This window comes from Trachurus japonicus, chromosome 17 (assembly GCF_045865225.1).
Source record: "Trachurus japonicus isolate A0001 chromosome 17, Traja_1.0".
In the NCBI taxonomy this organism is placed as follows: Eukaryota; Metazoa; Chordata; class Actinopteri; order Carangiformes; family Carangidae; genus Trachurus; species Trachurus japonicus.
In genome coordinates, this window is record NC_140923.1 from 19,863,717 (window position 1) to 19,869,712 (window position 5,996).

Sequence of the window (5,996 nt, forward strand, 5' to 3'; positions counted from 1 at the left end):
AAGACAAGTCCAAGGAAAAATCATTCAGAAATAGGGTATTGGTGATGGAAATATTGCTAAAATGGTGACAATGAAACAGCAGTTTGCCTTTAATCTGTTTGGTAAAACACTCATATGTAGGATTGAAACACAGTACTTAATTTAAAAGTGATCCTCTGTGACCATTTCAAGCTGTCGGACACTATTCACTACAGCCGGAAGTCTGAGGTAATGAGAGTCAGCTTTCCCTTTGAGACAGGAGAGGGAGGAGAAAAGACTGACTGACGCATGTAGGGAAGGCAAGGGAGAAGTCATTTAGACCCATTTATGCTGCTGCTGTTCCAGAAAGCAGGTTTGGCATCTCTCCAGGTACACATTTCCCCGCCCACTCGTGCAGCACGAGAGGACGTGCTGTCAGGTTACCTTTTGACACTAATTGTCAGGTGAACTTTGTACATAGTAACTGGATGGTCAGAGCAGATCTGGTTGTGGTTGGTCTGGCATATAAAGGGTTTCTATTAACCAAATATTTCTAACTATTTGTAATTGCAATGGCATCATAAACATCTCTGCAGCAGCTTTTCCTCTCTGTCTCTGCTGAATAGTGGTCTATGGAATGAGGAGAGTAATTCCAAACTTTGTAATGGGACAGTTCTTTGTCAATTTGACCAAGAAGGCATCTGTCCTTTTCTTTTTTTAAGGCATTATGAAAATGGGTGAAGCAGTAGATGTGCAGTACACTGTGTACTTGATTCATTATAGGTATTTAAGATGACATTGAGAAGAGATGTAGGTCAACGAAAGAAGAAACAAACCATAGAACAACCTCGGTCATGTCTTCACATGAAAGTACTCAGCACTTTTTGGCCCTAAGGGTTAGATATTAAAAGCCCTGTGTACAGACAAGACTGCGGTTAGAAATCACATTAAAATAGGAATGATAGCAAATGTGCAGCAATGGATCAATAAAACGTCTAATTACACAACAATGTTCGGGGAATTTTCAATGACAAAACAGACATGTTTAGGCATTTTATAATCATTATTGATCTAGTTACCAGGTTTCTTCAGCCAAAGCATGCATGTTGTATGCAGGAAACATGTTTTTCCATTTACACAAAGTTTCATAAGGCAGCCTTTCATTAATGGTTCACTGGGGAAATAATAGAAAATCTGTCAAAGCTGTCAGTACTAATTTTTGTATCAACTGTGACTACACACTGTAGTTCATAAAGTTAATACCTCCAACCTGGTGTACAGTTATAAAACTGTGGCTACGGTTTCATGGTTGTATAAGATGGCTTGTTGGCTTATTAGTCTGTGTCATTGTGGGATAGTTTGGTCCTGTAGAACAAAGTAAAGGGAGATTTATGACAGTCATTTTAATACATATGTGGACATGCTTTGCCTTTACAGTAGTGTCACAGCTGTGCAAGACAAAGTCATGAAACTCAAGGTCAAAATGAAGGCCAGTTTCAAAGACGAGTTGACTGTGGTACAACCAAGGATTTCCAAAATCTTGGGGTTGAAAATGGGGATGGGGCCATTTTATGCCCCAAAATGGACACTATTATGTTTCAGCCATTACTGTCTTCTCTAAGTAAAACAGTGCAAACAGTGCCTTTTCTAAACTTTAATCTGCAGCGTTGCAAGGGTAAATTGTTTGTGTGGTAGAGGGTTCAGCCCTTAATCAACAAGGGTTCTGTTTAGAAAAAGTCTGTGGCAGGCGTGCCTCTTACGTGACATTACTTTTGTATCAAAAAAAGCAACAATTAGTAAGAACACAGGCTCTCTCTGTCATTCTAGGAAATCTGCTCAGTGCTACAGCTGTGGCTAGACTTAAAAACTGAAACTGGTATAATCATATTTCAATGTCCGACCTTGAGTATAACCTTAGCTTTAATGGTAATAAGGCCTGTTTGAATGCCATGTTCTATCTTTTTGCTTTGAAAAAGTGATTTCATTTAAATTGCCTTTTTAGAGTCTCTTGGATTCAGAAAGGCCAAGTGAGCAAAATGTTCCCAATAGTCTAAAACGGTTCCTTGATTGCATTAAAATGACTCAAAGTCAGGCCCAAGTAGAGTAATATATGACCCATAATTGTGTTATGTTTCTCATCTTGTCTTGTTAGCCACCTGTTCCCCTGTGTACCTACCTCATTGTTGGGCATAACTGCTTCTTAGACCTGCTTCCAGCCACACTTTGACAAGAAACACGTCACGACTGACATTTAAATGCAGGGCCTATGTGTATGGGGGATGCAAAAACAGGGAATGCTGCAACATCACATGCAAAAGAAGACCAAGAATCATCATCCTGATGTGGCAAGCCATTTTTAAAAAAAATGGCTGGTTTTCAAAGTGTGGTTACAGGAAATCTTTCCTTTCCTCTTCTTCCTGCCCTGCAGCAACTCAACCGGATAAAATAGATATAGATTATAACAAGAAAAAACAGGAGTTGCATTTACCCCTACTGTAGAGGTAGATTCAACATTTATAGACATTAATCAGGAAAAGAAAAGACTTAATGACTTTAAATGTGTGCTATTTAGCAACAGCTCTTGCTAATTATCTTTTAAAGCAAAAGTAAATGATGTGTGAGCTATTTTGGGTTAGGGTTAGTACATTTGTATCATAAGCTCACCTCATAAATCTTTCAGTATTACTAGAGTAAATATTTGATTGTCTATACTTATTGCTAGTACATCGTGTACCACGAGGGTCAAATAAACTGAACCTGAAGGCCTTTTTTGAAGTTGTAAACATGTAAATCTCAAGAGTATCATTAATGTGATACTGGGGTAAAATTAAAACTCTGGTTTTCATTGGACTGTTTGAATTGCTAATTGAGTATTTGGCCACTGTCTGTCGTATAATTCTACCTCAGAGAGAGTGGTTATCCTATGATGATATTCTGTTTTTAGGACAAGGTAGGATTGGTAAAACATGGATAACATTTATTCATGGTTTCACTCTCACTGTATCCCGAAATGACCTCCCTTACATCTCTTCCTCTTCACTGTCTGCTGGTATCAAGCCAACAAACTTTGCATGATAACGAGGTTATGAGGTGAACGTCTACCGTTTACTGTAGTTGATTATCAATGTGAACTCTTGGACTTTGTGAATAGTGGGCACATTGGCAGTCAGTGCTTTAACTTTGAACCTCTGCAGCAGCTCCTCCCAAAAAGACTCTGTGCAACGAAAACCTTGGTCAGCAGTTTGTGCACAATGTTCGGTATGTACACTATGTTGGCTGAGTAATAAATGATCCACTGTCTGTTGAGGAGGGCTTTCTGCAAACTTTATCTTATTCTGCAGAAAGTAGTTCAACCACAAAGCTGATCGCAGGTGCTGAACTGTGCAGAAGACAAGTCATTGCCAAACCCATTGCTCCACTTCAGCTTCCCAACTACCCTTTTTCGTCATGATTGCCTCGGTAGTGTTGTCACCGTATGCTGACCCAATTCAAAAAAACGGCAGTAATCAAAAAAATACTTTTTCGTGGGAGGTCAGTGATAAGCGGACATGATTCTGCATTCTCTGCTCTGTATTGTCTGGCCCATGGCCACCAGATAAGTTACTTATTAATGGGCATATTTTATTGCAGCCAGTATCCCATGAAGTTTTTTCAAAATTGTGTCATGATTCAGGGACCAGTCTGAGTTCCAGATGATACTGGTCTTGGTCGCATGGAGGCACTGAAACTTTCTAATCAACAGATTAATCGATAATGAAGATAATAGTTAGTTGCAGCCCTATAATAGTCTATATTCTACTTTCATTATCAGTGAAAATCAATCACATAAATCGCTGAATATTTGCATGCACAATATTTATGATATAAGCTGAAGGTGAACTCCATGTTGGTCAGTTGGGCTGTTATGTTTAAACAAGAAAATATTGCATTTTGGGGTTGTCATATTGTCTGTAACTAAGCAAGCCCACCATGTTTGTTGTTAACAGTGTCCCACTGAGTTGTCACACTTTTGTGTATTTCATCTCGTGGTTGTTGTTTTTCTTTGCTGACGCATGTGGTGTCAGAAAGACACAAAATAGACCAAGAATTTGAATGTCTCACCAATATAGGATGCTAACTAAAATGGAGCTGGCTGTGAGCGCCCAACCTTATTTGTGAAGCACTTTAAGCTTTTCCAGCACTTCATACGCCCACATTGTATACACAGTCTGCACGCACTTCAGCAGATCATTCGCAGATCAGTTAACAACATGAACGTCACACTAAAGAAAGCCTACGTAAGAAATGCTTGTGCTTGTATGGGCTTGGCACTTTAGACTACCTCTACAGATCTCAAGTGAATTAAGGACGGCATAAGGCTATGTGTCTAGTAGGAAATAGAAGTTTTCCATTGCGGGGCAAGGACAAAGGCATGCCAGCACTTGGTCAAGTTATCCTTGGATAAGGGCCAGACTGGAGGTTTTACTTGGACTCCTTAATGACTTTCATGTGACCGTAACATGTTGCCAAGACACGGGATTATGTGGGTGACAGCATTTTTTTTTACTCTGTGTGCTCTTAATTCAACACAACTAACAGGTTAGTCTAATGATTGTATCACTGAGTCGACATGTGTTTGTACAACAATCACTGCAGAGATGTCAAGACTCAAGAAGATACACACAAAGACAATCATACAAACAGAAACAGAAGGTTCCGCTAAATTGCTATGGTAGATCTAATGCTCTATCATTACAGGCTGAAGCAGCAGACACTACCTTTCATCTCTGCCTTTTTAGTGGGTGTAACCAAGAATATGGTTCTTTCCAGATGTAGTTTACTGTGAAAGTCTCTTAGAAACCCTCACTTTATCTCTCATTTGCTCTCCATGTTCTTTAGTCATTCATTAACCAAAGAATATGAATACACAGCCATCAATCAATTGTGGTCTTTTGGAATTGCATATCTTTATGTTTACTCAACAGTTCCAACACTGCTGTATTGTCTGTTTCCATGGTGATGGATAGAAAGTTTCCTCCTCTGATTATGGTTACTTCCCAGACTTTCTTGTGTTTATTCCAAACGCATCACTGTTGTTGCTCCCAAAAACATGCGTCACTTCAAGTAACTAGAAGATATTTTTCTTGGAGAACCTACTCAGCACTGGGTGGCTTAGACAGATAGTTATGTATATTACTCTGTCAACTCTACTGTATTCATATGAGATTACACTGGCGTTTTACAGTGCACTGTGTTTAAAATCCTGGCTGCTGTATTACTTGACCCCTTTTGGCTATAGCAAACAGGGTGAGCTGTTGGCTGTCAACCTGCAGTGGCATTCAGATAAATGCTGTCGAGTGTTTTATGTTGACCAGAGTGGACGATCCCTTGAAAGGGTTGGGAGGCTCAGATGGCACAGACCTGCTGTTTTTGAATGCCACACCGTCTGTGCTGGTGAGCCTTTTCACTGCACATCAGAGAGGGGACCTTCAGGGGCCTTGAGTGGTCAGGGGTTAACCACCGCTAAGTGCTTTGATATTGCACCTGACAAAAGACAGAGAGCACACTTGAAGGAAGACTTGTGAAGCATCGATTTGTTGCTCTGAGGCATTTCTGAACTGGCAGCATGTATAAATAAATAATTACAGTGTAGAAGGTCGACAGTGTTTTTGTATGCTTTAACTAAAGTAATACAAATCATCTCTACTTTGCATGCCATTTTCAAAAGCATATTATACAGTTTAAATTTGATTCTTGTCTTTTAAGTGGCCACTGATTCAGCTCGTGTTGTGTTGTCACTGTGTGGGCATGAAGGCCAAAGGGAGAACGCATTTATTGTTAGACTTTTCATTTTTGATGAACCAAGGTACTTGTTTATCACAGTCACAGGATGTGTCTGATGGTTACTTCATTACTTACATGTAAAACATCTCTCTCAACAGATCAATCCGGTTCCTCCCCCATTCCAAGCTGCGACACCCTGGTGAAAATGGGGTGATTGTGTTCTCTCATCATTCAATCAAGCAACCTGGAACAAGCCCAGGAAAAGAACATCTCCT